Consider the following 15,224-nt stretch of genomic DNA (forward strand, 5'->3'; position numbering starts at 1 on the left):
CTCTCCATTCGAACCTCTGGCATTAAGGGAGTCCCAGTCAAGGGGAAATTAATATCACCCACTACAACAACCCTGCTTTTTCACATCTTTGCAGAACCTGACTACATATCTGTTCCTCTGTATCCCGCTGGCTGTTGGGAGGCCTATTGTACAACCCCATCATTGTGATTGCACCCTTCCTATTTGTGAGCTCTACCCATAATGCCTCATTGCAGGATCCCTCCAAAATGTTAGCCCTCATCACAGCTGTGATATGTTCCCTAACCAGTAATGCAACTCCCCCAGTCTTTCTGCTACCCACTCTGTCTCGTCTAAAAATTCGTTATCCCAGAATGTTAAGCTGCCAGTCCTGTCCCTCCTTCAACCATGTCTCCATAATAGCAACAATATCATAATTCCCCACATGGCTTTAAGTTCATCCGTCTTGCGTTGTGCGTTGAAGCAAACGCACTCCAGATCCACTGAGTTCAGCAACCTCCCCCTGCCTATTCTCCCTCTTAGCTATATTTGTCTTAGTCTCAAGCTATTCCCCAGTCTCTACACTTGCTGACCTGCTGCTCCGGTTCCCACCCCCCTGAGAAATATATACTTGCCTTGGAGGCAGTACAGCAAAGGTTCACTATATTGGTTCCTGGGATAAGAAGTTTGTTGTTCAATGAGAAGCTTAGTAAATTGGCCCTATACTCTCTGGAATTTAGAAGAGTGAGAGGTAATTTCATTGGAATATACAAGATCCTGAAGTGACTCAACAGGGTAGACACTGGAATGATTGTTTCCCCTGGCTGGGGAATCTAGAACGTGGGGTCACAGTCTCAGAATAAGGAACTATTTTTCTTTTAGGACTGAGATGAGAAATTTCTTCACTCAAATTTGTAAATGTTTGGAATTCTTTACTGCAAAGAGTGAAGGGTGCTCCATTGTTGCTAAAATCAAAGGCTGGGTGGGTAAATTTTTAATCGTTCAGGCTACAGTCTAATTGTGTTGACATTGGGTTCACCAAGCTGTTTGCAGAATGCAGATACAGAACTTTCAAATGATGCATATGGAGATAATCAGTCTTTTAGTGTAGAACTCATCAATTGGCATGAAACAACATTCCCAAAATGGGCTGCTTATAACAAGACATTGCAGCAAATTGCACATTTGGAGTGACTTGAGAGAAATTTTTGACTGACTTATTTAGACTTTGTCCCACCGGTCCCATATAGGAGAGTGGGCATCAAGGCTCTGCCATTGGCCCGTGACCATTACAATCCCTTTAGCTCCAGACCAGGTGTGGCCCACTCTTGAATGTCCTCCTTCAATGTACTTCGCCAGGTCTTCTTATGCCAACACTGTCATCTTCTTCCATCTGATGGTGCCCATTCTACTGCCATTCTGGCAGGGCATTCGGGAGGCGAAATACATGGCTTGCCATCTTCAAAAATTGAATATTTTTCTCTGGCCCTTTGGATCTATATATGAACCTTTTATTCCTGTGAAGATTAGGCAGCAATATGTTGACCTCAGCGTTATTCCAATTACAATGACAAATTGGGAAGTGTTTTTAACAACAGGTTTAGTCACAGAGAGCATGCAAAGTTTTCTTAATTTGTTAGTATCCATTGCTGCAATTTCATTATTTTACTTCCCACTTCTACTTTTGTGGATGTAATGTGACGTAATTTAGCGCTTTAGATGCTAATCCCTGAACTTCAAATCTTTAAAGAACATTATAATATTATAAAATGTGTTGGGTGAATTACAAACTATCAAGTGATGGATCCCAGATGTGCAGGGCATGGATCCGGAAAGGAAAGGAAAAACAGTGGGCGCGATTCTCCGACCCCCCACCGGGTCGGAGAATCGCCGGGGGCCGGCGTGAATCCCGCCGTGTCGCGAATTCTCTGCCACCGGAGATTCGGCGGGGGCGGGAATCGCGCTGCGCCGGTCGGCGGGAATCCCCCGGCGATTCTCTGGCCCGCGATGGGCCGAAGTCCCGCCGCTGTCAACCCTCTCCCGCCGGCGTGGATTAAACCACCTATCTTACCGGCGGGAGCAGGCGGCGCGGGCGGACTCCGGGGTCCTGGGGGGGGGGGGCGCGGGGCGATCTGGCCCCGGGGGATGCACCCACGGTGGCCTGGCCCGCGATCGGGGCCCACCGATCCGCGGGCGGGCCTGTGCCGTGGGGGCACTCTTTCCCTTCCGCCTTCGCCACGGTCTCCACCATGGCGGAGGCGGAAGAGACTCCCTCCACTGCGCATGCGCGGGAATGCCATCAGCGGCCGCTGACGATCCCACGCATGCGCCACCCGGAGATGTCATTTCCGCGCCAGCTGGCGGGGCACCAAAGGCCTTTTCCGCCAGCTGGCGGGGCGGAAATTCGTCCGGCGCCGGCATGAATCGCGCGCGGGGGGGGGGGGGGGGGCGGGGGGCGCCAACCAGCGTGGCGCGATTCCCGCCCCCGCCGAATATCCGGTGGTGGAGAATTCGGCAACCAGCGGGGGCGGGATTCACACCAGCCCCCGGCGATTCTTCGACCCGGCGGGGGGGTCGGAGAATCTCGCCCCAGGTTAGTGATGACTCCAGCTGACATTTAGATTTGACACTAAGTTTAAAGATCTACATCAGTATATAAATGAATATGACAATACAATTGATTTTGATATAAATTTACCAGTTACTCAATGTGATGTTGTTTTCCAATCTTAACAATCATTGCACTCCAAAGGTAATCTGTCATATGAAGCATTCTCAGAGATTTTGATCAGGACTGGCTGGGGGAGCTTGTTGTTGAACCACAAGTCTTGCACAGCTGATTTATCTCTTCAATGTTGCTAAATTGCAAAATAAGCATAGATGTTCAGAGGCCACAAAATGTGAAGTTGTACAGTGCATTGTTAAGTTCAAGAGGTCAGAGCTGGGAGATATTATTGATGGAAAAGATGACAATTGAGAGATATTTTGAGTAATGCAGAAATCGTCAGGAGCAGTCAGAGCAACACAAAAACAATGTCGCAGAGTAAATAGATTTTGCTACAGTTGGCAAAATCTGAAACTTCAGTCATATGTGGAGAGTAACAAATACTTATAATGACCCCATAAATACACAATTGAGTGAGTCTCAACCAAACCCCAGTGAGTGAGCGAGTTAGGAATATAATTGCAGAACTCCGATGTTATTGTGTTAAGTTCTGCATTAGATTTGGATTTGGGTTTATTGTCACGTGTACCGAGGTATAATGAAAAGTATTGTCCTGTGTACAGTCCAGACAGATCATTCCATACATGAAAAAACATAGGCCATACAATAGATCCACAATATAAATACATACACACAGAGATCGGGTGAAGCATACGGAGTGCAATACTAGATAAGATGCATGGAGAGATCAGTTCAGTCCATAAGAGGGTCAGTCAGGAGTCTGGTAACAGCGGGGAAGAAGTTGATTTTGATTTTGTTAGTGCGTGTTCTCAGAGTTTTATATCTACTGCCCGATGGAAGAAGTTGGAAGAGAGAATAACCCGGGTGGGAGGGGTCTTTCATTATGCTGCCCGCTTTCCCAAGGCTAGCAGGAGGTTTAGACTGAGTCAATGGATGGGAGGCGGGTCTGCGTGATGGACTGAGTTGTGTTCAGGACTCTCTGTGGTTTCTTACGGTCTTGGGCCGAGCAGCTGCCATACCAGGCTGTAATGCAGTCAGTTAGGATGTTTTCTATGGTGCATCTAAAAGTTGGTAAGAGTCAATGTGGACGCGCCAAATTTCCTTAGTTTCCTGAGGAAGCATGGGTGCTGTTGTGCTTTCTTGGTCGTAGCGTCGACGTGGATGAACCAGGACAGATTGTTGGTGATGTGCACACCTAGGAATTTGAAGCTGTCAACCATCTCCACCTCGGCACCATTGATGCAGACAGGGGTGTGTATGATACTTCACTTCCTGAAGTTAATGACCAGCTCCTTAGTTTTGCTGACGTTGAGGAAGAGATTGTTGTTGTTACACTACGCCACTAGGTTTTCTGTCTCCCTCCTGTATTCTGACTCATCGTTGTTTGAGATCCGACCCATTAAGGTCATGTCATCAGCAAACTTGTAGATGGAGTTGGTGCCAAATTTTGCCACACAGTCATGTATGTGTACAGGGAGTATAGTAGGGGCTACGTACGTAGCCTTGGGGGACCTCGGGGTTAAGGACTATCGTGAAGGAGGTGTTGTTTATTCTTACTGATTGCGGTCTATGGGCCAGGAAGTTGAGGATCCAGTTGCAGAGGGATGAGCCAAGTCCTACGTTTTGGAGCTCTTTGATATGAGCTTGGCTGGGGTTATGGTGTTGAAGGCCTAGCGGTAGTAAATGAATAGGAATCTGACATAGGAGTCCTTGTGTCGCGATGCTCCAGAGATGAGTATAGGGCCAGGGAGATAGCATCTGCTGTAGACTGGGTGTGGTAGTATGTGAATTACAGTGATCAAGGCACTTTGGGAGTATGGAGTTGGTGGGCGGGATTCTCCGACCCCCCACCGGGTCGGAGAATCGCCGGGGGGGGCGGCGTGAATCCCTGCCGGCTGCTGAATTCTCCGGCGCTGGGGATTTGGCGGGGGGTGGGATTCGCGCCGCGCCGGTCGGCGGCTGCTGGCAGTGGCCCCCCCCCCCCGGCGATTCTCTGGACCGCGATGGGCCGAGTGGCCGCCCGTTTTCGGCCGGTCCCGTTGGCGTATATAAGAGTAGGTACTTACCGGCGCGAACTGGCTCTGCGGGCGGCCTCCAGGGTCCTCGGGGGGGGGGGGATCTGACCCCGGGAGGGGGGGGGGGGGGTGACCCCACGGTGGCCTGGCCTGCGGTCGGGGCCCACCGATCTGCGGGCGGGCCTGTGCCGTGGGGGCACACTATTCCTCTGCGTCGGCTGCTGTGGACCTCCGCGATGGCCAACGCGGAGATGAACTCCCTGCGCATGCGCTGGGATGACGCCAGCATATGCTGGCGCTCCCGCGCATGCGCCAACTCGCGCTGGCCAGCGGAGGCCCTTCGGCACCGGTGGCATTGCGCCAAGCCCCTTCTGCGCTGGCCGGCACGGCTCAAACCACTCCGGCGCCTGCCTAGCCTCTGAAGGTGTGGAGGATTCTGCACCTTCGGGACGGCCCGACGCCGGAGTGCTTCACGCCACTCCTTCGTGCCGGAGTTGGCTGTCCCGCCGATTCCCGACCGATATGTCTCATGACCAATCTCTTGAAGCACTCCATAATGATAGATGTCAAGACCACCGGATGGTAGTCGGTGAGGCACGTTGCATGTTTCTTCTTTGGCACTGATATGATGGTGGTCTTCTTGAAGCAGGTGGGAGCCTCGTAACAGAGTAGGAAAAGGTTGAAGATATTCACACCCGTCACGTGGTCCGTGCAGGACCTAAGTACACGATGAGAGACTCCTTTAGGACCCGTTGCTTCCGAGGTTCACTTTCAAGAAGACCGATCTGACTTTAGAAGCTGTGACAATAGATATGGGTGTGTCCGAGGTTGTTGGGGCAGTTGGCAACAAATTGCAACAAATAACTTGCATTTATACAGCACCTTTCATGATCTCTCAGTGCCCACTCCAATTTGCAACCAATGAAAGAACTTTCAGGTGTAGTTACTGTTGAAATGGAAGATGGTATGGTAAGAAACAGTTCAGATTCCTGGATTAAATGAGACCAGAGTTTGCTTGTAAAGGACTGTTGGGCTTCACATGAATAAGGTTGAGACAAATGTCCTCACTGGGCAAATGGCTGGAGCTGTAGGGTAAGAGTTTAAATGAAATGTTGCAAAGAAAAAAAAGAGATGCAAATTACTTTTGAAGTATGGTCACTGTTGTAGCTTCGCGTCACACTGTTAATTTTTCTTGACTGTAATTTCCTACTTAATTTTCAAGTAATAGACAGAGCTAAGCGATTCCGCAATGAATGCATCAGATCTAAGCTCTGTAGTCCTGCCACATCTTGCTGTGAATGGTGGTGGGGAATTAAACAACTCACTGGAGAAGACTCCACAAATATCCCCATCCTCAATGATAGAGGATCCCAGCACATATGTGCAAAAGACAAGGCTGAGGTATTCGCAACAATCTTCATCCAGAAGTGCCGAAGGGATGATCCATCTCGGTCTCCTCCAGAGGTCCCCAGCATCAGTTTGGGTTCCGCCAAGGTCACTCAGCTCCTGACCTCATTACAGCCTTGCTTAAAACATGGACAAAAGATCTGGATGCTAGAGGTGAGGTGAGAGTGACCTTGAATCAAGGCAGCATTTGACCGAGTATGGTATCAAGGAGCCCTAGCTAAACTGGAGTTAATGGGAATTGGGGGGAACTCTCCACTGATTGGAGTTATACCTGGCACAAAGGAAGATGGTTGTGATGGTTGGAGGTCAATCATCTTAACTCCAGGACATTACTGCAGGAGTTCCTCAAGGTAGTGTCCTAGGCCAAACCATCTTCAGCTGCTTTATCAATAACCCCCCTTCCATCATAAGGTCAGAAGTGGGATCGTTTGCGGATGACTGCACAATGTTCAACACCATTCGTGATTCCTCAGGTCATGAAGTAGTCCATGTCCAAATGCAGCAAGACCTGGACAATATCCACACTTGACAAGTGGCAAGTTACATTTGTGCCATTCAAGTGACGGGCAATGACCATTTCCTACAAGAGAGGATCTAACCACCACCCCTTGACATTCAATGGCTTTACATTTGCTGAATCCCCCACAATCAACATGCTGGGGGGGTTACCATTGCTCAGAAACTCAACTGGACTAGCCACATTAATACTGTGGCTACCATGGCAGGTCAAAGACTAGGAATCCTACAGCAGGTAACTAACCTCCTGACCCCCCCAGAGTCTGTCCACCATCTACAAGGCACAAGTCAGGAGTGTAATGGAATACTCTCCACTTGCCTGGATGAGTGCAGCTCCAACAACATTCAAGAAACTCGACACTATCCAGGACAAAGTAGCCCATTTGATTGCTCCCCTTTCCATCAACATTCAAGCCCTCCACCACCATAACTAACCAATGTTCCTTAGGCAACACCTTCCAACCCCACGACCATTACCATCTAGAAGGTCAAGAGCAGCAGATAACCTGGGAACCCCGCCCACTGGAGGTTTCCCTCCAAATCACTCACCACCCTAATTTGGAAATATATCGCCATTCCTTCCGTGTTGCTGGCTCAACATCCTGGAACTCTCCCTAACAGCATTGTGGGTGTTCCTACACCTCAAGGACTGCAATTTCACAACAGTTTTGAGTGAAGTAATTTCTCCTTATCTTGACCACTTATCCCAGTGTTCTATATTCTCCTGGCCGAGGCAACAATCTCTGTCTACCCTGTCAAGCCCCTTCAGAATCTTGTTTCAATTAGATCATCTCTCATCTTCTGAACTCTGGCAAGTTTGTGCCCAATGTACTCAGCCCCTTATCACAGGGCAATCGTCTCATCTTCCCATGCAAGTATATTCTTCCTTAAATCTCTTACACTTTTATCGATAACAAGTAAAATGGATGGAGCTACATTTAAATAATAATGGAGAAATAACTTAGCCACACTTCACAGAATCGCAGAATACTACAGTGCAGAAGAGGCCCTTCGGCTCATCCAGTCTGCACCGATGCATGAAAGGCCCTGACCTGCCCACCTAATCCCACTTGTCAGCACTTGGCCCATAGCCTTGAATGTTAAGGCGTGCCAAATATTCATCCAGGTACTTTTTAAAGGATGTGAGGCATTCTGCCTCTACCACCCTCCTAGGCAGTGCATTCCAGACTGTCACCACTCTCTGGGTAAAAACGTTTTTCCTCAAATCCCCTCTGAACCTCTCACCCCTCACTTTGAACTTGTGTCCCCTTGTAACTGACCCTTCAGCTAAGGGGAACAACTGCTCCCTATCCACCCTGTCCATGCCCCTCATAATCTTTTAAAGCTCAATCAGGTCACCCCTCAGTCTTCCCTGCTCCAGAGAAAACAACCAAAGCCTATCCAACCTCTTTATAACTTAGATGTTCCATCCCGGGCAACATTCTGGTGAATCTTCACTGCACCCCTCCAGTGCAATTACTTCCTTCCTATAATGTAGCGACCAGAATTGCACACATTACTCCAGCTGTGGCCTCACCAAAGTTCTAAACAGCTCTATCATGACCTCCCTGCTTTTGTAATCTATGCCCCGATTGATAAAAGTGAGTGTCACATATGCTTTTTTCACCACCCTATTAACCTGCCCTCTGCCTTCAGAGATCTATGGACAAACATGCCAAGGTCCCTTGTTCCTCGTAACTTACAAGTATCAGACCTTTCATAGTATTCTTCCTTGTTAAATTACTCCTTCCAAAGTGCATCACCCCAACTTATCCGCCCATTTGACCATCCCTTCGATATCTTCTTGTAACCCAAGACATTCAACCTCCGTTTTCACCACCAGGCCAATCTTTGTGTCATCCGCAAACTTACTGATCCTACCCCTCACATAGTCATCTATGTCATTTATATAAATTGCATACAATAGGGGGCCCAGCACGGATCCCTGTGATACGCCACTGGTCACTGGCTTCCAAACACTAAAGCAGCCATCTATCATCACCCTCTGGCTCCTACCGCTCAGATAAATTGTGAATCCACCTTATCAAATTACCCTGTATCCCATGTGCATTCGCCTTCTTACTAAGTTTCCCATCTGGGACCTTGTCAAAGGCTTTGCTTAAATTGCATGTAAACTACATCAACTGCACCACCCTCATCTATGCACTTGGTTGCATGCTCAAAAAATTCAATCAAATTTGTTAGGCATGACCTCCCTCTGACAAAGCCATGCTGACTATCCCTGACCAAATCTTGCCTCACCAAGTGGAGATAGATTCTTTCCTTCAGAATCTTCTCCAGTAGTTGCCCAACCACTGATGTGAAACTCACTGCTCTGTAGTTCCCTGGCTTGTCTCAACAACCTTTCTTAAATAGTGGGACCACATTAGCTGTTCTCCAGTGCTCTGGCACCTCCCCCATGGCTAGAGAGGAATTAAAAATTTGGGTCAGAGCCCCAGCAATCTACTCCCTCATCTCCCACAGCAGTCTGGGACACAGTTCGTCCGGACCTGGAGATTTTTCTACATTTAAGCCTGCCAATACCTCCAATACCTTGTCACTCATACAATTTACAGTGCAGAAGGAGGCCATTCAGCCCATCGAGTCTGCACCGGCTCTTGGAAAGAGCACCCTACCCAAGGTCAACACCTCCACCCTATCCCCATAATCCAGTAACCCCACCCAACACTAAGGGCAATTTTGGACACTAAGGGCAATTTATCATGGCCGATCCACCTAACCTGCACATCTTTGGACTGTGGGAGGAAACCGGAGCACCCGGAGGAAACCCACGCACACACAGGGAGGAGGTGCAGACTCTGCACAGACAGTGACCCAAGCCGGAATCGAACCTGGGACCCTGGAGCTGTGAGCAATTGTGCTATCCACAATACTACCATGACTCCCTATGACAATTTGCTCAAGAACCTCACAATCTCCCTCCCGAGTTCCACAACTAATTCTTCATTCTCTTGGGTGAAGACAGGTGTGAAATATTTGTTCAACACCCTACCAATGACCTCTGGCTCCACTTACAGATTTCCCCCTTGGTCCTTAAAGAGCCATACCCTTTCCCTGGTTGTCCTGTTCCCATTGATATACATATAGAATATATCGGGTGTTTCCCTACTTTTATCAGCCAGAGATTTCTCACATCCCCTCTTTGCTCTCCTAATTGATTTCTTCAGGTCCATCACTTACCTACTTTCAGCATGAAACAGCAAATTGCTAAAACAAATCGAACAAGTGCATTCTTCCTTTGAATAGCGACATTTTTGTTGGATAAGCTTGCATTTTTGGTTTCTCATTTCTAATAATTTTAACCTATCTCTTTTATCCTTTCCCTTACCATTTCAATTTTGTACTTTGCTGATATAAGGACTAATCTTTCGCTGGTCACATTGATATTAGTTATGTGTGAGCGTGTACCATTTCAGTAAGCTTTTGCTGTGGATGGGGCACTGCAACCAAGCGTGAATCTGTTCTCTACTAATTTCCACATGCATGGACTTTCAGTAGTGACTATTGAATCGTAATCCTGCCAATTCCTGCAAATGTCAACGAACTTGGCAGAAACCAGAGAATTATCATCATAGAATCATGGAATCTCTATAGTGCAGAAGGAAGCCATTCGACCCATCGAGTCTGCACCTACACTCTGAAAGAGTACTCCATCCAAGCTCAATCTCCGCCCTCTCCCAATAACCCCCTAACCTAACCTACACATCTTTTTTGGAGACTAAGGTTCAATTTTAGCATCGCCAATCCACCTAAGCTGCACATTTTTGGACTGTGGAGGAAACCAGAGCACCCGGAGGAAACCCATGCAGACACAGGGAGAAGTTACAAACTCCACACACAGTGACCCTCGGCTGGAATTGAACCTATGTTCCTGAAAATGTGAGGCAGCAGTGCTAAGCACTGTGCCACTGTTCAGAGATGAAACTTTAAAAAAAAAGATTTAGAGTACCCAATAATTTTTTCCAATTAAGGGGCAATTTAGCGTGGCCAATCCGCCTATCCTGCACATCTTTGGGTTGTGGGGGTGAAACCCACGCAGACAGGGGGAGAATGTGCAAACTCCACACGGACAGTGACCCAGAGCCGGGCCGGGAACGAACCTGGGTCGTCAGCGCCGTGAGGCAGCTGTGCTAACCACTAGGCCACCGTGGTGCCCAGAGATGAAACTTGAGACTGACATGGTTTGTATGATTTCACCAAGTTTCCTTCCACTATCTTGATTTGGATATACTGCCAATCGTTCAAGATAACTAGTCAAAATCCTGAAATTTCATACCCAAGTATCATTGAGGCAGAACAAAGAACAAAGACTAATTACAGCACGGGAACAGGTCCTTCGGTCCTCCAAGCTTGCGCCGATCCAGATCCTCTATCTAAAACTGTCGCCTATTTTCTAAGGATCTGTATCCCTCTGCTCCCTGCCCATTCATGTATGTATCTGTTTAGATACATCTTAAATGACTCTATCGTGCCCGCCCCTACCACCTCCGCTGGCAATGCGTTCCAGGCACCCACCACCCTCTGCGTAAAGAACTTTCCACGTATATCTCCCTTAAACTTTTCCCCTCTCACCTTGAACTCGTGACCCCTAGTAATTGAGTCCCCCACTCTGGGGAAAAAGCTTCTTGCTATCCACCCTGTCTATACCTCTCATGATTTTGTAGACCTCAATGAGGTCCCCCCTCAACCTCCATTTTTCTAATGAAAAGAATCCTAATGTACTCAACCTCTCTTCATAGCTAGCGCCCTCCATACCAGGCAACATCCTGGTGAACCTCCTCTACACCCTCTCCAAAGCATCCACATCCTTTTCGTAAGATGGCGACCAGAACTGTATGCAGTATTCCAAATGTGGCCGAACCAAAGTCTTATACAACTGCAATATGACCTGACAACTCAATACCCCTTCCGATGAAGGAAAGCATGCCGTACGCCTTCTTAACCACTCTATCGACCTGCGCAGCCACCTACAGGGTAAAATGGACCTGAACACCCAGATCTCTCCGCACATCAATTTTCCCCAGGGCTTTTTCATTTACCGTATAGTTCGCTCTTGAATTGGATCTTCCAAAATGCATCACCTCGCATTTGCCCGGATTGAACTCCAACTGCCATTTATCCGCCCAACTCTCCAATCTATCTATATTCTGCTGTATTCTCTGACAGTTCCCTTCACTATCTGCCACTCCACCAATCTTAGTGTCATCTGCAAACTTGCTAATCAGACCACCTATACCTTCCTCCAGATCATTTATGTATATCACAAACAACAGTGGTCCCAGCACGAATCCCTGGCAGTATCACTACAAGGACAGCAGTAGCTCAAGGAGACATTCACCAGAATAGCTCATAGGGAAATGGATAAAAAATATACCGTTGACATTATTCTTTATATGCTATCATCAATTTTCTTTAAAATAGCTGTTCACTAGATTGACATTCCAAATTAATGTGAGAGTTACAGATGCTTTACTTCTTAAATTATATCTTAGCTTGGTTAGATATTCCTTATCTTAGATTTCCTGTATGTATCCTTGTTAACACTCCTAAAATTGTAAATTCATTTCCCACATAAACTTAACTTTTAGAAGATTGAAAGTAGCACTATGCTCCTTGAACATTAGAATAGGCTATTTCAAAGCAAGCTAATATAAACATGCTATTTCAGGTTGCTTGTCTTGTTGGTTGAATTAAACCCCATTTTTGACATTGAAAACTCCACTAAAACAACCTTCTGCAAAGATAATTCTCTTACAGAGCGCAGTATAAATTTACTGTGAACCGAGTTCTCTGCAGATGCCAAAAATATAAATGAAACATAAGCTGGATTTACAGTCAACAGTGAAGCAAGACAACTTGCTGTAATGATATATATAATCTAAGGAGAGTAAAGGATTAACAAGATGATGTTCATGTATATAACCACTAGATGGCACCACTGATAAAAGGTCTTATAGTCTTATAAAAGGCTGCGTCTCTGAGCATTCTGGGAGATGTTGATGAAGAAGGACAGTGAGGAAGAAGGATAGTGCGAGGTTGAGTTAGAGTAGGTTATATTAAAGAGAGATAATTAATTACTGTAACATAGATTCAATACTATTATTTTGTTAGCTGTTACTCAGTAGAGTGTGCAAACCATTTCAAGTAGTGGAAATTCATAACGTGCAACCAGTAGTGTAAAATAAACTAGCTTTGATTTAAACATATACCTTTATGTTCTTTGTAAACATTACGACTTTGGCTATCTGGAGAACAATACAAGGAACATACCATTCACCTCTGAGTTGGAAGAAATCTGCTCAAAAAGATCTAGTTATCTCTGTCATGGGAATTTCCCCTTTCACCACAGCAGTTTTAAGTCTGGTGCTGAAGCAAGGAGGTGTCTTGGTGTGCCGTAGTGTTATGTCAGCAAGCAGGTACCGGTACCAGTTCCAAAGAAGAATCAGATTAGACTTGAAACATAAACTCTGTTTCTCTCTTGTTATGGGCCAGGGTTTAGAGAACCCCAAAGTGTATCATGGAGTTCACCTGACCACTACTTTTAATAGATTGTGGTGTGGGGAGCACACGGCCCACTCTACAGGTGTGGTACAGCAGAAATGGAGAAGTATTTTTAAAATCAAAACAATGTTTATTCTATGAACTCAAGTTAACCTTTTTAAAACATACAGTGAACATCTTAGCAACCATTAATTCAAGTACAACCCCCAAAGAATACAACACTACGTAATCCTTAAGCTGTCCTTGTAACAGCCATAAGACTTAAAAAAACAACTTTTAACAGAAGCACATCAGGTTAAAGTCACTACTGAGAGCAGTTCATAGATATCATAGAATTTACAGTGCAGAAGGAGGCCATTCGGCCCATCGAGTCTGCACCGGCTCTTGGAAAGAGCACCCTACCAAAGGTCAACACCTCCACCCTATCCCCATAACCCAGTAACCCCGCCCAACACTAAGGGCAATTTTGGACACTAAAGGCAATTTATCATGGCCAATCCACCTAACCTGCACATCTTTGGACTGTGGGAGGAAACCGGAGCACCTGGAGGAAACCCACGCACACACGGGGAGGATGTGCAGACTCCACACAGACAGTGACCCAAGCCAGAATCAAACCTGGGACCCTGGAGCTGTGAAGCAATTGTGCTACCCACAATGCTACCGTGCTGGCCTATTAGTTTTAAATCACCAAAGGATCGATTTACAGTTTTTAGATTACAGAGAGAGACTCATATACCTTCTGGCTGTGACTGCAGGTATCCAGCTCTGAAAACAAAACTAAAAACTCACCCTGCAGGAAACAGCCTAAAACAAAAGTAAAAAGCTGACAGACAGCCCAGCTCCACCCACTCTCTGACATCACTGCAGTAATTAACACCCATTTCTTAAAGGTACACCCACTACAGATATTTATCTACACACCCATTTATAAACACCCATTTCTTAAAGGTACATTTCTTAAACACCCATTTCTTAAAGGTACTCTCACATGACACCTCCACCCAAGAAAAAAAAACCTCCTCAACTTCAAGATGGTTTCATTTTTCACCTTTTACTATCCTTTAAGAAATGCACACAGTAAATATACTTTTTCGTTTAAAAAAAAAAACAACACACGCAAACAGGTACAACAATATAGTCCTTTTTTTTTTCCTCTTCCTCCAACTGGAATCCCCTTGATTGACAGTCTCTTTGAACAAGAAGGTCTCTGCATGATCCATCCATTTCTCTACGCCTCGGCATTTCTCTTTAAAGTCAGATACTTTAATTCAAGCTGATCACAGAGTCCCTTGTAATTCTCCAACACAGGAGCATTGGTTATCATAGCTTTCAGGCAGTCAAATGCCTGTTGAAACTCCGCTGTCCACTGAAATTATCGACGTTTCTTCAGCAAGTCCATCAGTGGCACAATCATGCTGCAAAACCTTTGCACAAATGTTTGATCAAATCCACTCTTGCCAAGAAATTGCATTATTTCCCTTTGTCTCAAGGGTATCGGAAACTCCTCAAGGAAAGTGACTTGGGCGTTTCCAAATTCACTTTTGGCTAGGTTTATGACCAAACCCGCCTCCTGAAGTCAATTGAATAACTCCATCAGATGTTTTAAATGTTCTGTCCATGTCTGGTTGAAAATTACCAGATCGTCGATGTATACCGCACAATTGGGTAATCCTGAAACGACTTTGTTAGTCAACCGTTGAAATGTGGCTGGGGCGTTTTTCATGCCAAATAACTTTGAATTGGTATATACCATCTGGAGTCACCAAAGCTGAAACCTCCTTCGCCCTTTCGGATAAAGGTACCTGCCAGTAACCTTTAAGTGAATCCAATTTGGAAATAAAAGCTGATTGTCGCACTTTCTCAATGCAATCCTCCAAACGTGGGATAGGATAAGAGTCCGTTCTTGTAACTGCATTAACCTTTCTATAGTCCACACACAACTGTGGGGTACCATCCGGTTTTGGTACCATCACTATGGGTGAGCTCCATTGGCTGCAACCCACTTCAATTATGCCATTTTTAAGCATATTTTCAATCTCTTTGTTAACCTGTGCCAATTTTAAAGGGTTAAGTCTATATGGATGTTGTTTGATTGGAACAGCATTTCCCACATCTAC

General features: G+C 46.2%; 1 protein-coding gene across 5 annotated transcripts in view; it reads left to right on the top strand.

Moving 5' to 3' along the window:
* Positions 1-15,224, top strand: part of sncaip (synuclein, alpha interacting protein) — a 230,210-nt gene that overhangs the window by 52,770 nt on the left and 162,216 nt on the right. The gene's annotated exons all lie outside the window — the stretch shown is intronic.

The sequence above is a fragment of the Scyliorhinus torazame genome, chromosome 9, assembly GCF_047496885.1.
Source record: "Scyliorhinus torazame isolate Kashiwa2021f chromosome 9, sScyTor2.1, whole genome shotgun sequence".
Classification (NCBI taxonomy): Eukaryota; Metazoa; Chordata; class Chondrichthyes; order Carcharhiniformes; family Scyliorhinidae; genus Scyliorhinus; species Scyliorhinus torazame.